The following is a 20,357-nucleotide window of genomic DNA, read 5'->3' as shown; positions in this document are numbered from 1 at the left end:
TGAAGAAAGTGGTACAGTTGATGTTCAAAACCACCCCATCAGTAAATGCAACAGAGAATGCAATAAAGAAAAAAGAATAAAAAAGTCTTGATGTGAAGAACTGATTAATAATGGCGGACCACAACTGGAATTAGAGGTACAGCCTGTAATACAAACAATGTGGAAGACATAAATCTTACCTGCAGACTGGAAAACCGCATTTACACGCCCCATATTTATGTTGAATGATCCCCTTGTGTGCGACAGCTATTTAAATTTGCAACATTGTCAAAAAATATAGTATAATTTTGCAAATGATAAGATCTGAAGATGAAGGTGACAGCAAAGCAGGGACCTACTATTGAAACAGGACATCAGTTCAAAATAAATGTTTAAATGCTATCTTGGCCCTGAAGTATTTCCTCAAATATTACAATCTACAGATCGTCCCCTGATCACAATGTCTGTAACACATAACTACAGAGAAATCCTATACTCTATGTCATAAAATCCTATCGATTTCCCCATTAAACAGACTGATCTCAACGACTGAAGAAGTAATTGACGGCTGTCAATGCGGTTTCCTCAGAAATATACCGATATTAGATTATTTTTTACTCAAAGACAAACAACTGAGGGGTCTTTGGATTTCAGCGTAGATGTCTGTAGCGTGCTCGTAAATAAAGAGTTAAAGAATAAGTAAAACAGGAATAATATAAAAACATCAGTTGCAGTTGGTAATGCAACGATTATAATTAATTAAAGGACTTGATCGCTGAAATGATTATTTAAAGAGGAGTCGCTGAAATGAATCATTTAGATATTCTTGAACTTAAATAGACACAACAAATCCTAATCTCACCGAAGATTGCTAAAATAGCTGTCTCGACAGTAAGACGTGCGTTCATGGACGTTTAGTAATTGACAATGTTACCTGTTTAAATGACTGTCTGCCGCATCGGTATTTAAACGCGAACAGACATATAATTTAAATATGTAGGATATGCTCTTAAACATTTAAAAGACAGGAATGATTGAATGCATGGAGTAACTGTGAATGAATTACACAGAAAATACAATTTACCTTATTTTTAATAACTCCTCGCTATGATTCGGTATACAATATATTTACGTCAGTTACCGTTCTGCTACCTCATCTGTATAATAATAACTTGAATACAAACTATTAATGTTCCACGATAATCTTTATTAGTTCGCTATGAACCGGCTTTCGGCTTCTTCGGCCACTGTCAGATAACTTAATGCTTTTAGTATTAAGTTATCTGACGATGAGCTAAGAAGCCGAAAGCCGGTTCATAGCGAACTAATAAATATGTATTATTGTGGAACATTAATACTTTATATTCAAGTTATTAATATGTCTATGTTCCTCCAAGAACTGACGAAATATCCCATAAATTATTATCTTAATTCAGAACTTATGTACAATAAAATAGTCTTACAGAACTGTGGTGCATATCGTACAGTTCGCTCCGATGCCTACAACAGAAGAAAGAAGCTGACAGAGAAAGCTGATTTTTTAATTTTTTAAGCGAAGAACATAATTCCATCTGCGATTGCATACAAACTGTCTGTCACCCCTCCATCTCTCAAAATGCATATCTGGGCGTAGATAAAAGTAATTAATATTTGTGTTGACGGTACATGTCCAAATACTGTTTCTAGATTTCGTAAAAGCCTATGATAGCATACAATGATGGACACTACGAAATATAATGAAGGAATCTGAAATACCCTCGAAGTTAATTAGATTAGATAATATGTGTACATACGAAACTTTATGTCGCATAAAGACTTCTGTAGGAGAAACTGAAATTTTTAAGGTATATACTGGACTCAGACAAGAGGACGCCATTTCACCTATTTCATTTAACCTCATCTCAAAGCAGAACGATACAGAATTTACCAAAACTAATCCACAGAGGATATGCTGCAGGGGGTGAACAATTTTAGATTTGCCTACGCAGATGATGAAGCACTAATAAGTATTTCCAAAAGAACCAATCAGAGTGATGAAAAATTATTACAAATTCACTGAAAAAACAAGATTATGTGTGAATGAAGAGAAGACAGAATTTCTGGTCATAATTAAGAAAATCCGGAAACAGAATCTTTTTCAAGACAGTTGATTGCTTCAAGTACTTTTTAATGTAAATAACAGAGCAGATAGAGAAGTAGATGGCCGCTGTCAGCAGTTAAAAACACTTTTTAGTTCTATCAATATTTTAAGGAAAAGATCACTTGGTACTAACTTCAGAATTTACTTTTATCAAGCAACTATTGTACCGCTATTCTATACGGATGTGAAACATAAATATTTAAAAAGAAAGACGAAAAAAGACTTAACGTTCAAAAGGAAAATAGCGAGGAACATTTATGGGCCTACACCTGATAAAAACAACATGGAATGGAAGATAAGAAAAAATGAAGAACGACGGGAGATGTACAAACACAGCAACACATCTAAGTGCTGAGTAAGAAAAGATTAAGCTGCACTGGTCACATAACAAGAATGGCGGAGAATAGACTGCTTAGAATATCATTCTGCAGGATAATAGGCTAACGAGAAAAAGAGGAAGACCCAGAGTTAGGTGGCAAGACAACATCCGGGAGGACACAACTAGGATGAACGCCAACTCCAAATGGACAAACAATACACTCGATAAAAGGAAGTGGAAGAAGCTTGTATAGCAGCTGTATGGTTGATAAGGCCTTGCCACAGGCAAAGGAAAATGAAAAAAATAAATTTCTTTCCTGATTCATTTACGATTTAGTAAGGCTCTCCTCGACGCACATCAGGGTTCTTGCAACACGTCCCACAGCAGTTTATTGACTATTTCTGTGACACTTTCATGCTGACTACATAACCTCGTTAAGAATCGCACAGCCATTGTTTTCTAGTTTTTCCCCTAATTTAATTTGGTGAGGATCATAGGTCGACGAACAATACTCAAAAAGTGGTCGAAAGACATTCAGTCGTGTAAGCGTTCTCTTTCGCGAGTGAAGTACGCTTCCTCAGGATTTTCCTAGTAAATCTGAGTTTGGTTTGGCATCTGCCTTCCCGACGACTAGGTGTATGTGGTCGTTTCACCTTAAATCAGAAACTCCTAGATACTTAAAGTCTGTGATTGATCCCAGTGGCTAATATCCGATCACACAGTCAGAAGATATATAATCTTATCGTCTGTTTACGACCATTAAATTACACTTATCATTAGGGTCATCCAAAATTTATCCTGAAATATTAAACACTAGTAACCCCCTCACGTTTTTAAAATAATCGAAGTCGTACGCATAAAACAGTGTAACGTTACGCATATGTAGGCGAGCTAATCGGCCACATAGAACTGGTACAAGGTATGGTGAGTTTGTTTGCGAAGCTGTACGGTCCCAGGGCCGATAGGACGACACGGCTGGGCGTGCCACCACAGCCGCACCACGCGAGTCATGTGTGGCAGCAAAGGACCGCATGTGGGGAAAATCCCGCATGGGGAATTCTGACGACGCTTTGATCGCTTAAGAGGGCCGGCTATCCTCCCAGCAATGGCGCGCTTTGAGACACCCTTCTTACTGCTCTCTCAAAGACTATAAAGATTTACAGTCAAATATTACTGCAGGTCTAAATACACTACTGGCCATTAAAATTGCTACACCAAGAAGAAATGCAGATGATAAACGGGTATTCATTGGACAAATATATTATACTAGAACTGACATGTCATTACATTTTTACGCAATTTGGGTGCATAGATCCTGAGAAATCAGTATCCAGAACAACCACCTCTAGCCGTAAAAACGGCCTTGATACGCTTGGGCATTGAGTCAAACAGAGCTTGGATGGAGTGTACAGGTACAGCTGCCCATGCAGCTTCAACACGATACCACAATTCATCAAGAGTAGTGACTGGCGTATTGTGACGAGCCAGTTGCTCGGCCACCATTGACCAGACGTTTTCAGTTGGTGAGAGATCTGGAGAATGTGCTGGCCAGGGCAACAGTCGAACATTTTCTGTATCCAGAAAGGCCTGTACAGGACATGCAACATGCGGTCGTGCATTATCCTGCTGAAATGTAGGGTTTCGCAGGGATCGAATGAAGGGTAGAGCCACGGGTCGTAACACATCTGAAATGTAACATCCACTGTTCAGAGTGCCGTCAATGCGAACAAGAGGTGACCGAGACGTGTAACCAATGGCACCCCATACCATCACGCCGGGTGATACGCCCGTAAAGCGGTGACGAATACACGCTCCAATGTGCGTCCACCGCGATGTCGCCAAACACGGATGCGACCATCATGATGCTGTAAACAGAACCTGGATTCATCCGAAAAAATGACGTTTTGCTATTCGTGCACCCAGGTTCGTCGTTGAGTACACCATCGCCGGCGCTCCTCTCTGTGATGCAGCGTCAAGAGTAACCGCAGCCATGGTCTCCGAGCTGATAGTCCATGCTGCTGCAAACGTCGTCAAACTGGTCGTGCAGATTGTTATTGTCTTGCAAACGTCCCCATCTGTTGACTCAAGTATCGAGACGTGGCTGCACGATCCGTTACAGCAATGCGGATAAGGTGCCTGTCACCTCGACTGCTAGTGATACGAAGCCGTTGGGATCCAGCACGGCGTTCCGTATTACCCTCCTGAACCCACCGATTCCATATTCTGCTAACAGTCATTGGATCTCTACCAACGCGAACAGCAATGTCGCGATACGATAAACTGCAATCGCGACAGGCTACAATCCGGCCTTTATCAAAGTCGGAAACGTGATGGTACGCATTTCTCCTCCTTACGCGAGGCACCACAACAACGTTTCACCAGGCAACGCCGGTCAACTGCTGTTTCTGCATGAGAAATCGGTTGGAAACTTTCCTCACGTCAGCACGTTGTAGGTGTCGCCAACGGCGCCAGCCTGAAAAGCTAATCATTTGCATATCACAGCATCTTCTTCCTGTCGGTTAAATTTCGCGTCCGTAGCACGTCATCTTCGTGGTGCAACAATTTTAAAGGCCAGTAGTGCACATCAGCGATCTTAGAAAAATGAGCCGCATCCAGTGACACAACAGCATTTCAGTATCTTTAAAACTACACAAGTTAATATTTCATGATGAATAAACATTTAGACATTGGATCTCTGAATTAACAACTTTTAAACGCTTCCTGTGGTTTCAACAGATATTATCTCAGATGATATTATTGCATCATAGCTATTATCCTTATAAGCTACGTAGCTGTACCTATTTAATTTATTGATTTATTACATTTCTATGTCTGTTTCATTATGTAAATGTTTATCAGAACGTCGTATCCTCCACAATTACACAGCGAATGAATACAGCATGAATTTTCCTGTCATACTTGAGTAGTTACATAATGAACAGTTCGCTATTTTGGCAGTAACTTTATTTAAATATTGCTTGCAAGTGCTATTAAAAAAACTGTGCAAATTTACAAGTGGTCAATCGCATGTGTTAGAGGACTTCACGATTGAAAAGAGAACCAACAACAGACACTCCTGTCAAGAGGGCATAAATAACTGTTTACATATACTTAAGGACACTCTGTTTCATTTATCATAAGCGAGCTTGCGCAAGAATGTTGGTTTACTGCTATTTGATGTAAATGATGTGAGTGAGTATTTAAATATTGTGTTAATATATTAGTTCAGTCTGAGAAGTGATCAACTTGAATGAAATCATGGCTGTAGAACTTAAAGACGACGTATTTTGGTCTGGATGGCCTACAGCGAGTGGGAAAACACGCAATAGCGGAACACTATGGGAGTCAAGTGGAGACTGGGACTTTTGCAGGGAAGAGCTCGAGGGAGCGATTCTGCACTTTTATGTTTGTTCTTGAAGAAGACAGACTTGCCTGTAGTAGCGTGCATGACTAAGTAGTCTAGGTCATTCATTCTGGGCGATAAACATCCGCCACCATACCTTGACTTCTGAAGGGACTTACGTTTCGAAAGGTTTGAATGTGCTCCAGAGCAGGGCTAACTTCTGCCGCTTGATGTATGGATCTGAAACAGACAGGATATGAGTTACTGTTCTTTGAAATGCCTGTGTTAAATTATAAATAATCATGTTGAGCTCTGAACTGCTTTGAGCTGCCGAATGGACTTAATTTTCGCGTATCTTCAATAACTATTTTCCTACCATTCTCGTAACGCTCTCAGCTCGTTTTTACTGTATTTGATAAGGATATTTTCTGTCTGTATTTTAACTGAATATCGTTGGACTACTTTCGGTTTATTTGAGATGTCCTTTCTTGAATGAACGTTAGTCAACATAATCCTCTGTCACCTACATCAATTACAGATGTTAGAATAGAACCCTTGTTGTTAAATTATTCATTGAACTTTTATTTTGTATTTCTGTGTATTTTATTAACTCGCAGTTCCAGCCAATGCACAGGCTGTTTGACTGCAAGATCACAGCTCCAGGTTGTCATTTGCAGCGGATTCGCCGAGGGGCTTAGAAGCACACATGCGTGGCTCGACCCTATGACTACATCTAGCTGTTATCTTTCAACTGAGTCGCAAGCAGCCCAAGTACCGAAAGTACGAGTAACCACAGGTAAAGATTCAACAACTTCGCTCGTATAGAGTGCCGTTTAAAGCAGCAGCTAGTCAGCAGTAGCCGTTAGCTACCGCTGCAACAGCATCTTACTGCGAATGAGAAAGTGTTAAATGTTTAATTTTAAACAAGTAAATGAGAAAAAGTTTAAAAAAGGTTTGAAATTATGCTTAAGGTTTCTTGGAAGTCGCTAAGTGTTGTAATTATGAAAAACTGAATGAATATAGTGGGTTAATTTTGTTGTTGTTGTTGTTGTGGTCTTCAGTCCAGAGACTGGTTTGATGCAGCTCTCCATGCTACTCTATCCTGTGCAAGCTTCTTCATCTCCCAGTACCTACTGCAACCTGTATCCTTCTGAATCTGATTAGTGTATTCATCTCTTGGTCTCCCTCTACGATTTTTACCCTCCACGCTACCCTCCAATACAAAAATGGTGATCCCTTGATGCCTTAGAATATGTACTACCAACCGATCCCTTCTTCTAGTCAAGTTGTGCCACAAATTTCTCTTCTCCCCAATTCTATTCAGTACCTCCTCATTAGTTATGTGATACACCCATCTAATCATCAGCATTCTTCTGTAGCACCACATTTCTAAAGCTTCTATTCTCTTTTTGTCTAAACTATTTATCGTCCATGTTTCACAAATACTTTCAGAAAGGACTTCCTGACACTTAAATCTACACTCGATGTTAACAAATTTCTCTTCTACAGAAACACTTTCCTTGCCATTGCCAGTCTACGTTTTATATCCTCTCTACTTCGACCATCGTCAGTTAGTTTGCTCCCCAAATAGCAAAACTCATTTACTACTTTAAGCGTCTCATTTCCTAATCTAATACCCTCATCATCACCTGATTTAATTCGACTACATTCCATTATTCTCGTTTTGCTTTTGTTGATGTTCACCTTATATCCTCCTATTAAGACACTGTCCATTCCGTTCAGCTGCTCTTCCAGGTCCTTTGCTGTCTCTGACAGAATTACAATGTCGTCGGCGAACCTCAAATTTTTAATTTCTTCTCCATGAATTTTAATACCTACTCCGAATTTTTCTTTTGTTTCCTTTACTGCTCGCTCAGTATACAGATTTAATAACATTGGGGATGGGCTACAACCCTGTCTCACTCCCTTCCCAACCACTGCTTCCCTTCGACTCTTATAACTGCCATCTGGTTTCTGTACAAATTGTAAATAGCCTTTTGCTCTCTGTATTTTACCTCTGCCACCTTCAGAATTTGAAAGAGAGTCTTCCAGTAAACATTGTTAAAAGCTTTCTCTAAGTCTACAAATGCTAGAAACGTAGGTTTACCTTTCCTTAATCTATTTTCTAAGATTAGTCGTAGGGTCAGTATTGCCTCATGTGTTCCTTCTATGTGTTTAATTTTTAGAATTCACCCCGTACAATGATATAATTTTGTAGGTACATTCTATAATTTGTAGATACGATCTACAAAGACTCTTGCAAGCAGAGGTAGTAGTAAATAAGAAATAAATTAAATATCATACCTGATACTGGTAGTGATACTGGATAAACAGCGAAAATGCAGTAAGCGATAAACTTTTTTCCTTTCATAATTTTGTTGGGAGTATCAGCGAGAAAAGTTTCGCAGAAGTTTGAAGTTCTGTGTGAAGTTTGTTGGAAGTCGTTAGGTACTCTCATTCTGAAATACTGTATGAATAAAGTGCTGGTATTTGCGCGCCGACATTTTCGTATCTCATGACAGATGCACAGTTTCGAACTCTAAAACATGTCTTATTGTGTTAAACTTTTAACGTAAGATTATACCTCTTAATATGAAGATTATGAAAGCATTTTAAAGTCGGTCACTAATTACGCGAAATATCTGAAAGTCAAATTTTTGTTGCGCCTGGAAGCCGTTGAATAGGCAACCTGCAGTTGGTCCTAGTTTCGGGATAGTCGCTTAGTAATATAGATGCCGAGATGCGGTTTACAGTGAACTATGATGCCAGTGATTGGAACTAATTTTTTTTCTGTGTTAGCCTATTGGAAAGAGAATCGAAGATAACTTCAGCGATATAGTAACTAGATAAAAGCCTTGCAAACCACTGTACCTCCCTGAGGAGAAGGAGAAGAGGTCCTTCACCGTCTGCTGTACTGTACCAAATGTAAGCAAACCTACAATTCCAGTACCATTCGTGTCTTTACCTGTGCACTTGAAGACTACCAGTCTGTATTCAGATGTCATCCATTTGAAGGAACGATACCGTTTATGTTGTTGCGTAAAAATCGAATAATCTGAATGTATTACCGTGACAGCCCGTAAGACTAACGTACTCTAAGCGGCATGCAGTGTAAGCTTTCACGGCTGGTACTGTCATCATTTAAACTTCCGGGCTATTTGGCCGTGGTCGATGTATAAAACTTTCTACTAACATTTCCTCTCCGACTGCAGGAGACACCTTCAGACTCACCAGGAAGATAAAAGAATGTTTGAGATCTGCAAAAGATATGCGACATCCTTTGGCTACGCCAGGTGTATATAAAATTCCTTGTAGTTGCGGACTGGTTTATATTGGTACCACAAAAAGAAGTGTTAAGACTTGTCTCGATGAATACAAGAGGAATTGCCGCCTGGGACATACGGATAAATCGGCCATAGCGGAACATCTTTACGTAGAGTGTGATCATAAAGTAAAATTCGCTGAGATGAGTGTCACATCGAAAATGTCGCATTTTCATGCGCATATGTATAGAGAGGCTCTTGAGATTTATAAACACTATAATTTTGACAGAAAAGAGGAAGGTGTTAAATTGGATAAAATTTGGATGTCAACGATTACTTTCAGTCGAGAATGTTGGCATCGCTAGCAATGACCTCGTAGCCAACATCAGGCGATAGGCTGTGGTGCCCTCTACACTGCCTATATATTCGTCACTCCCTTGAGTTCTGGTTGCCGTTCCCCATTTTACCTCTGAAGATGTCTCCCGCAGTTGGGAAGGAGACAATACGAGAAAGATTTGTACATCGACCACGACCTGATCCTTTTGATTTAGTCACTTGCTTCCATAACCTCTATATAGGCATTTGGTCGTCAGTCGAAATAGCCCATACAGCCAGGAGAGAATATGATACAACTGCTCAGTGTTACTACATGGAGATATAAAACGTCTGATCACTTAGACAAATAAAGGGGACACGTGACTGGTAATTTGGATATTGCTCCAAGAGCTGTCCGTTTTCCTTATTAGCGTCCAGTTCCATGCTAGAAATAATAGTGTAATGTCCCAGAAAAATGTTTTCCCTGAATTTGTGTTTTGAGAATCCACTAACGTAAATTATATAATCATAACGTTGAAGTATCCCATTTTGTGATTTCAGGGATGTGGACTTGCATTCAAACACGGGAAGAATAAGAAGTTACAATCAAAGCTTTCTGTAGGAGCAACCGTACCCATTTACGATCGCTTCCTACTGCTCATATTACGACGGACGAAGGACTAAAATGCAAATCAACAGCTGTTGTTGTTGTGGTCTTCAGTCCTGAGACTGGTTTGATGCAGCTCTCCATGCTACTCTATCCTGCGCAAGCTTTTTCATCTCCCAGTACCTACTGCAACCTACATCCTTCTGAATCTGCTTAGTGTATTCATCTCTTGGTCTCCCTCTACGATTTTTACCCTCCACGCTGCCCTCCAATACTAAATTGGTGATCCCTTGATGCCTCAGAACATGTCCTACCAACCGATCCCTTCTTCTGGTCAAGTTGTGCCACAAACTTCTCTTCTCCCCAATCCTATTCAATACTTCCTCATTAGTTATGTGATCTACCCATCTAATCTTCAGCATTCTACTGTAGCACCACATTTCGAAAGCTTCTATTCTCTTCTTGTCCAAACTATTTATCGTCCATGTTTCACTTCCATACATGGCTACACTCCATACGAATACTTTCAGAAATGACTTCCTGACACTTAAATCAATACTGGATGTTAACAAATTTCTCTTCTTCAGAAACGCTTTCCTTGCCATTGCCAGAATTTTAATACCTACTCCGAATTTTTCTTTTGTTTCCTTTACTGCTTGCTCAATATACAAATTGAACAACATCGGGGGAGAGGCTACAACCCTGTCTTACTCCCTTCCCAACCACTGCTTCCCTTTCATGTCCCTCGACTCTTATAACTGCCATCTGGTTTCTGTACAAATTGTAAATAGCCTTTCGCTCCCTGTATTTTACCCCTGCCACCTTTAGAATTTGAAAGAGAGTATTCCAGTCAACATTGTCAAAAGCTTTCTCTAAGTCTACAAATGCTAGAAACGTAGGTTTGCCTTTCCTTAATCTTTCTTCTAAGATAAGTCGTAAGGTCAGTATTGCCTCACGTGTTCCAGTGTTTCTACGGAATCCAAACTGATCTTCCCCGAGGTTGGCTTCTACTAGTTTTTCCATTCGTCTGAAAAGAATTCGTGTTAGTATTTTGCAGCTGTGACTTATTAAGCTGATAGTTCGGTAATTTTCACATCTGTCAACACCTGCTTTCTTTGGGATTGGAATTATTATATTCTTCTTGAAGTCTGAGGGTATTTCGCCTGTTTCATACATCTTGCTCACCAGATGGTAGAGTTTTGTCAGGACTGGCTCTCCCACGGCCGTCAGTAGCTCCAATGGAATATTGTCTACTCCGGGGGCCTTGTTTCGACTCAGGTCTTTCAGTGCTCTGTCAAACTCTTCACGCAGTATCGTATCTCCCATTTCATCTTCATCTACATCCTCTTCCATTTCCATAATATTTCCTCAAGTACATCGCCCTTGTATAGACCCTCTATATACTCCTTCCACCTTTCTGCTTTCCCTTCTTTGCTTAGAACTGGGTTTCCATCTGAGCTCTTGATATTCATACAAGTCGTTCTCTTATCTCCAAAGGTCTCTTTAATTTTCCTGTAGGCGGTATCTATCTTACCCCTAGTGAGATAGGCCTCTACATCCTTACATTTGTCCTCTAGCCATCCCTGCTTAGCCATTTTGCACTTCCTGTCGATCTCATTTTTGAGACGTTTGTATTCCTTTTTGCCTATTTCACTTACTGCATTTTTATATTTTCTCCTTTCATCAATTAAATTCAATATTTCTTCTGTTACCCAAGGATTTCTACTAGCCCTCGTCTTTTTACCTACTTGATCCTCTGCTGCCTTCACTACTTCATCCCTCAAAGCTACCCACTCTTCTTCTACTGTATTTATTTCCCCCATTCCTGTCAATTGCTCCCTTATGCTCTCCCTGAATCTCTGTACAACCTCTGGTTCTTTTAGTTTATCCAGGTCCCATCTCCTTAAATTCCCACCTTTTTGCAGTTTCTTCAGTTTTAATCTACAGGTCATAACCAATAGATTGTGGTCAGAGTCCACATCTGCCCCTGGAAATGTCTTACAATTTAAAACCTGGTTCCTAAATCTCTGTCTTACCATTATATAATCTATCTGATACCTTTTAGTATCTTCAGTGTTCTTCCAGGTATACAACCTTCTTTCATGATTCTCAAAACCAAGTGTTAGTTATGATTATGTTGTGCTCTGTGCAAAATTCTACCAGGCGGCTTCCTCTTTCATTTCTGTCCCCCAATCCATATTCACCTACTATGTTTCCTTCTCTCCCTTTTCCTACACTCGAATTCCAGTCACCCATGACTATTAAATTTTCGTCTCCCTTCACAATCTGGATAATTTCTTTTATTTCATCATACATTTCTTCAATTTCTTCGTCATCTGCAGAGCTAGTTGGCATATAAACTTGTACTACTGTAGTAGGTGTGGGCTTCGTATCTATCTTGGCCACAATAATGCGTTCACTATGCTGTTTGTAGTAGCTTACCCTCATTCCTATTTTCCTATTCATTATTAAACCTACTCCTGCATTACCCCTATTTGATTTTGTGTTTATAACCCTGTAGTCACCTGACCAGAAGTCTTGTTCCTCCTGCCACCGAACTTCACTAATTCCCATTATATCTAACTTGAACCTATCCATTTCCCTTTTTAAATTTTCTAACCTACCTGCCCGATTAAGGGATCTGACATTCCACGCTCCGATCCGTAGAACGCCAGTTTTCTTTCTCCTGATAACGACATCCTCTTGAGTAGTCCCCGCCCGGAGATCCGAATGGGGGACTATTTTACCTCCGGAATATTTTACCCAAGAGGACGTCATCATCATGTAATCATACAGTAAAGCTGCATGCCCTCGGGAAAAATTACGGCTGTAGTTTCCCCTTGCTTTCAGCCGTTCGCAGTACCAGCACAGCAAGGCCGTTTTGGTTATTGTTACAAGGCCAGATCAGTCAATCATCCAGACTGTTGCCCTTGCAACTACTGAAAAGGCTGCTGCCCCTCTTCAGGAACCACACGTTTGTCTGGCCTCTCAACAGATACCCCTCCGTTGTGGTTGCACCTACGGTACGGCTATCTGTATCGCTGAGGCACGCAAGCCTCCCCACCAACGGCAAGGTCCATGGTTCATGGACCTTGCTATCAGCCCAATAACCACAAAGGGTCTCCAAACTGTCTGTAGCCGTCTTCATTAAGGGGACATTTGTGCACGTAGGTCCATGCCACGTATGCTATGAATAACACGACACCACGCAGCCTGAAAACATTGACGTAGAAACATCTCGAATGCTGACACAACACAGGTCTCCGTAGTTTGTCACTGACGTTACGCGGATTAGCCCGACAGTCGATTCCTATACATATACAGAGATCATGACACAAACTCACATTTGTGAGCGGAACATTCCTATTTCGAGATGTTCTGTATGCTATAGGCAGAAAATTGCACTGTCGGACTTCACTATGTATGCGTTACATAAAATCGGTCATTTGAGTACCCGAAAATGTAGTTTGATTAGTTAGTAGATACATGTTCATACATAAATTGCATTACAACATATATATACATAATTTATTTATTTGTATTCCTGTACGCTAACCGTTTGCAGAATACTAATAATACAGACGCATAAACTGAATAAAAATTAACGTATTAGTCCTTGCCACTACTCATGTTACAAGTGAAACAGTTTTAATACCCCAGTAAACGTATTTTTCCCCTGTACAACAAGTGTTGCGATTTTTTAATTATTCGTATTTAGAATAGAAGTTTTCCAGAAGAAATGACTGCAGATTAGATTTAAAATTATTTTTCTGTCAGACGTTATATGTTATTGCGTAAGTTCTCAAAGATTGTAATATTTAAATCGTTTTTAGGGTTCCGTACCTTAATCGGTAAAAACGAAGCCCTTGTAGGACTACGTTCTTGTTCCTCTGTCTGTCTGTCCAACTGTTAAGACCCATTTTCCTCAGAAACGATTAGGCATATCACCTTTCAATTTATGTCACTAAGATCTATGACCCGTTGGCTGTGTGAAAAAAGTTTAAGCTTCTAAGTCAATGTAATAAAAAGATACAGCCATTTATGCCACTTGCAGACTCACTCAACAAAACCCGTAAGGTGACTTCCCTTTGATCATGAAATTTGACAAGCAACAAGCTTTCACAGTACAAGGAAGAGTAAAATTCTAAAATTGTTAATTTGTACATTTATCACACCAAAAAATATTTTTGTCGTTTTTTATCCAACTGTCAGTCTGTCCTCTCGTTAAGACCCTTTTTCTCTGGAATTACAACACCAAATGAGAAATTACATCAACCAATTTGAACTTAAGACATTCTTTAAAGTCTTGGAATGGCTGGGACGGATATCTTTCTAATATCGATATGGATAACAGGCAAAAATTCTCGAGATTCTCGAATCCCGGAATGACTGAACTGTCTATACTCATAATTAAGTTTGTACAGAACATTCAGAACGCGAGTCCTACTTTCTCCTCGCCAATTTTTTAACCGCTGACTACTTCAATAATAAGAAACGGTAATTTTTGCTTCTAATGTTGTAATGAACCCTATTTGATGGAAGTAGAGGACTAGGTATTAACCATCGAGGCTGAATTGATTGAAATCTCTTTACTTCTTTAAACAGTTCCAAATAATAAAAAGCACAAGCTCTCCAGGATGGCCGGCACCCACCAGGTAATGGGAAGATGGAAGGCGCCCTCTCGGTCTTTATGAACTTTCCGGTCGATCGTTGACATGTCCGTTCTTCTTCTGTAGTCTCTGCAATTGTCATACTATATACCGGTTATACAGTATGAGCCATGTGATAAAAAGATATTACCACCGCAAGTAAATGTGATAAATAGTAAGCCGGCAACTGTGACCGAGCGGTTCTAGGCTCTTCAGTCCGGAATCGCGCTGCTGTTACGGTCGCAGGTTCGAATCCTGCCTCGGGCATGGATGTGTGTGATGCCCTTAATTTGATTAGGTCTAAGTAGTTCTAAGTCTAGGGGACTGATGATCTCAGATGTTAAGTCTCATAGTTCTTACAGCCATTTGAACCATTTGATGAATAGTGAGAGCAGGCGAGATGCCGCATACACCCCTCACAGAAATGAAAACAATAAATAAAAGGGTGTGAAATATGTTACGACAATGAAATTCAAGGGTAAATACTTCCAAAGCGGAACACAGGGTCGTGACTTGTGGTACTTGTGTTGAACGAATAGGAGGTACGTATAATACCACTGAAGGTCCCTTCCTTGCACCTCGCTGTTGCAAAAGGATGTTACACCATGACGCAGGCACAAATTTGAATACAGCGAACAGACGCGTCAATAACCAGACGGACAGTTTATAATTTTGCGAGAAAAAGAAAGGGCAAGTTCGCTCGATCTTGCACATATTAAGCTCGGGGTGTTCACTTTTTCTGTTTTGCTTCTTTTTTCACATTTTAGTTCACCCCCTTCCTGCTTTCACACTTTATCTGTGTTCAGTTTTTGACGGGTTATCCACTGGGCCATATTACCACTAAATCTGAGGGGATTGCGACTGGGAGTTTCCCTAGGGTTGCCAACTTTTTGCAGAGAAAATAAGGGCTCGGGGAGGAAGCCTACGAAATAAACAACTCAAATAGTGTTTTCTACAAAGAAATATATTTAAAATGTGCATACATGTTATATTTTACATTATTGCTTGTATTTGTTTACAGGCTTTACTTCTGTTTTCAAAGATTAATTCGATTTTACATATGTAAAGAATTCTCTAAAATTAAAATTAAAGCTCGGTGGTACATTTGTTGTGCACATATGTCCATTTACGGTTCATTAGGAAAAAAAATTCTTTCTGGCCCAGTATTCGATCCAGGAATGTTTAATACAAACCCAACTACTTTCACCAAATTGGGAACCTGGACATTTTTGGCTCTCAAGGTACAGAAAACATTAACCCACCTTCTGTTTGCACTGCCTTCCATAGATACGCTTTGCTTCAAAATATTCTTTATATTACAAAATTCCTTATACAAATAATCTTCATCTACATCATCTATCTGCACTGACTCCATTATTCCATGTAGACACTTAAATTTTAACTCAGAACTTAGACAAAGAGGTATCCAAGATTCAATTGACATTAGCAGTTGATCTTCAAAGTTGAAATTCTTGACCAAATATGTTTTCAACGACACATAAAATTCTATAAGATTATATTCAACTCGTTTTCTGGTTATGTAACAAGCTAAATTATTTAAAACTTCATAAGTGCCACTACCAAAATATCTGTCACTCATTCTTTGCTAAATTTTACTGATCAAAGTCTTGGCTGCCTCAAAAGTTTGCATTATAGCAACATCAAAGCGTTCTGCAAACTTAGAACAATCTAAAATAACTGCACCAACGTGGGGAAAAAAGTTAAATAAATCTCCAAAGTTAATTCTTTTTCAACATCGTCAGAATCATTTAAAAGTGTCGTTAGAGCTTTGGGATAATCATCAGCACTTTTCGTATAACTTTTAATGGGTTCCCAATTTGTAATGATTCTATAAACTGCTAGTGTTAAGGAAAGCCATCTAGTAGGTACATGTCGGAGAATTTGACTCTATTCTACATCCACAAAATCAAAAAAGGATTTTATAACTTCCCTTCGCTTTGCAGAAATGGAGAAGTGAAGATATAATGTAAGGACCAAATTTTCAAGATCAACATGTAGGGTATCACAGGCATATTTCATCGCATTGTGCAAAATATGATTCGAACAGTTTGCCTTGAGTATTTGTTTATTGTCATCATCTTACAGTTTCAATACTTAATTATGCTTTCCAAAATTAGCGTTGGCATTATCAGCACCAAAAGCACTACAGTCGTTTACATCAAGCTTGTTGGAATCCAATGAAGGTTTTAACAAATTGTGAATAGACATTGCTGTTTCGCTGCTGTCTTCTATAACATCTAGAAGTTTGTTTTGAATTCCAATTTCGGGATCAAAATGTCTCAGAACAATCGGAAACATCTTCCTATTTTTATGTTCTGAAGCATGAGCTGCTATAGAGAAAAATTTATTTCATTTATTGGGATCGTTTAAAATTGTAACAAAATGTGAAACACTTTTTGGAACCAAAACTTCTTTCATTATTGCTTCAGCTTTAGTGTGCCCACAATACATTTTTTGTAACACTAGAATCACTAATACGTCCGTCGCGATTTTAACATTGCAGTCCAAGCTATTATAACTGAGATTATGTTTCACTGTGTGACGCACACATGTCAGTTCTGCTGCAACAGCTCTGTGTAATCCTCTTGCGGTGGAGCTACCACTGACAGGAAAGAAGCTGGAAATCTTGGAAGACTCCTTTATGTCTTTCTCCTTGTTTGTATAGCCTAATGATATTAAACATATTTATTACTACATTAAATTCATATTTACGTAATTTTAAGTTGCGACAAACAAAGTGATACAATGGTACTACAAAACGCACTTACAGCTTACCTGTCTGTAGTTTTTGCATGTTGAGAACCGTCGATATTTCCTCCATGTGCCTGCCACACTAAATTCTCGTTTGCAGATACAACAGAAGGCTTTAAAACAATTAGCTTTCACAGGACGAATCCGGGAATATGTTTCTTCCCAACATGAACTGTAAACACACATGTTTTTAGTTCTCTTCCTTGTGCCTGATTTCACCCTATCTTCATCACTACTCATCTTAAATCAAGAAATCACTAACCCCGAATCTGACCATAACATCGTCACGTCCTCTGGTAATGTGTTTTGAGCTTATACGAAAGCCGCTATGTGCACAACTGAAGTAACCAGTTAAATATTGGTGCCTTGATGGCATTGAAATTGATATCACTATTAGTACTGACGAGTTAAATGAGGAAAAAAGCTTTCGAATAGCTAACTAACGCGAAATTAGAATTAAGAGGCAAAGTTGACGACAATGGAGACGACAATGCTGTCAACACCGACTAATAGTAGGCTGCAAAGTTGGCAACGAACATCTGTAAATCGCTACGACACGAAATCCCCCGACAGTTACCGAGAGCCACTGATGAGAAACTAATGAACCCGTGTGCCGAGTTACAGCTCCGCAGAAGTTTACGGCCAGACGAGCGTTTATTTCTCTTGCGACACCGCCAGCGCTGGCCACACGGGCATTTCTTTCATGTAGTGTGAATCCCCTCGGCTAGGACCATACGAGCGTTTCTTTCACGCGAAATTGTACTGAAGTCATGCCGCCAATATAGATCACTATTAGTTTTAGTACTGCTGCTGTGCAAGCTGCGGCAACTTTTACTGTGCACAGTTAGTATCAACTGTGAGCGTGTCGGGCGAAATACATTATTTGAGTTACTATTGCCAAATACTGAAAAATACAGGATAAATTCGAAATAATACGGGACACGGGATCTGACAAAAAAGTGGCCAAAATACGGGATTTGCCGGGAAATACGGGATAGTTGGCAACCCTAACTTTCCTTGGTTAGTAACAGCAGACCACAGAGCTTATCACCAGACTGCAACCGCGATATCGAAACCCACGGCACTGGCCAGCTGTACCTCCTTGTCGTAGTGACCCTATGCAATGCTCTACTCGTAATCAAGGGCGGTTAGTAACTCAGAGCTGGCCCAATCATGTACTACACCTCGCTGCCACAGCAGACGCCGCTAGAGCCACCGCAACACAACACGAGCGCCCAGGATATCAAACAGTTCATGGAATACAGAGATAGCGAGATGACGCGAATTCTGAAATGCCGGGAGAGGAGACCTACCGGCGCAGTAGATATGGACGTTACTAGTCTTACGGTAATGGAAATTTTATGACGAATTTCGTTACGGAATCTCTACAATCTGAAGGCGCAGTTAGACCGCCTTCAAGAGGCACCTAAAAAATATGACTGTTGTTGGACACCACATATTATTTCCAGTGCCTGCTTCTATGCAATCAAAACTATCTTCCTAAGTGAAAAATAGCCCAAGAAAAATATGTCATAAGGTATTAATGAGGGGAAATGAGCAACTCAGTATATTAACATATAACTGCTACACCAAGAAGAAATGCAGATGTTAAACGAGTCTTCATTGGACAAATATATTTTACTAGAACTGACATGTGATTACATTTTCACTCATATGGGTGCATAATCCTGAGAAATCAGTACTCAGAACAACCACCTCTGGCTGTAATACGGCCTTGATACGCCTGGGCATTGAGTCAAACAGAGCTTGGAAGGCGTGTACAGGTACAGCTGCCCATGCATCTTCAACACGATACCACAGTTCATCAAGAGTAGTGACTGGAGTATTGTGACGAGCCAGTTGCTCGGCCACCATTGACCAGACGTTTTCAATTGGTGAGAGATCTGGAGAATGTGCTGGCCAGGGCAGCAGTCGAACATTTTCTGTATCCAGAAAGGCCCGTACAGGACCTTCAACATGCGGTCGTGCATTATTCTGCTGAAATGTAGGGTTTCGCAGGGATCGAATGAAGGGTAGAGCCACGGATGGTAATACATCTGAAATGTAACGTCCAAACTGCCGTCAATGCGAACAAGAGGTGACCGAGACGTGTAACCAATTGCACTCCATACCATCACGCCGGGTGATACGCCAGTATGGCGATGACGAATGCACGCTTCCAATGTGCGTTCACCGCGATGTCGCCAAACACGGATGCGACCATCATGATGCTGTAAACAGAACCTGGATTCATCCGAAAAAATGACGTTTTGCCATTCGTGCACCCAGGTTCGTCGTTGAGTACACCATCACCAGCGCTCCTGTATGTGATGCAGCGTCAAGAGTAACCGCAGCCATGGTCTCCGAGCTGATAGTCCATGCTGCTGCAAACGTCGTCGAACTGTTCGTGCAGATGGTTGTTGTCTTGCGTCCCCATCTGTTGACTGAGGGATCGAGACGTGGCTGCACGATCCGTTACAGTCATGCGGATAAGATGCCTGTCATCTCGACTGCTAGTGATACGAGGTCGTTGGGATCCAGCACGGCGTTCCGTATTACCCTCCTGAACCCACCGATTCCATATTCTGCTAACAGTCATTGGATCTCGACCAACACGAGCAGCAATGTCGCGATACGATAAACCGCAATCGCAATAGGCTACAATCCGACCTTTATCAAATTCGGAAACGTGATGGTACGCATTTCTCCTCCTTACGCGAGGCATCACAACAGCGTTTCACCAGGCAACGCCGGTCAACTGCTGTTTGTGTATGAGAAATCGGTTGGAAAGTTTCGTCATGTCAGCAAATAGGAGATGTCGCCACCGGCTCCAAGCTTGTGTGAATACTCTGAAAAGCTAATCATTTGCATATCACAGCATCTTCTTCCTGGCGGTTAAATTTTGCGTCTGTAGCACGTCATCTTGGTGGTGTAGCAATTTTAATGGCCAGTAGTGTACTTTGCAAGCTT

The sequence above is a fragment of the Schistocerca piceifrons genome, chromosome 1, assembly GCF_021461385.2.
Source record: "Schistocerca piceifrons isolate TAMUIC-IGC-003096 chromosome 1, iqSchPice1.1, whole genome shotgun sequence".
NCBI classification, from domain to species: domain Eukaryota; kingdom Metazoa; phylum Arthropoda; class Insecta; order Orthoptera; family Acrididae; genus Schistocerca; species Schistocerca piceifrons.
This window is presented reverse-complemented; position numbering follows the sequence as displayed.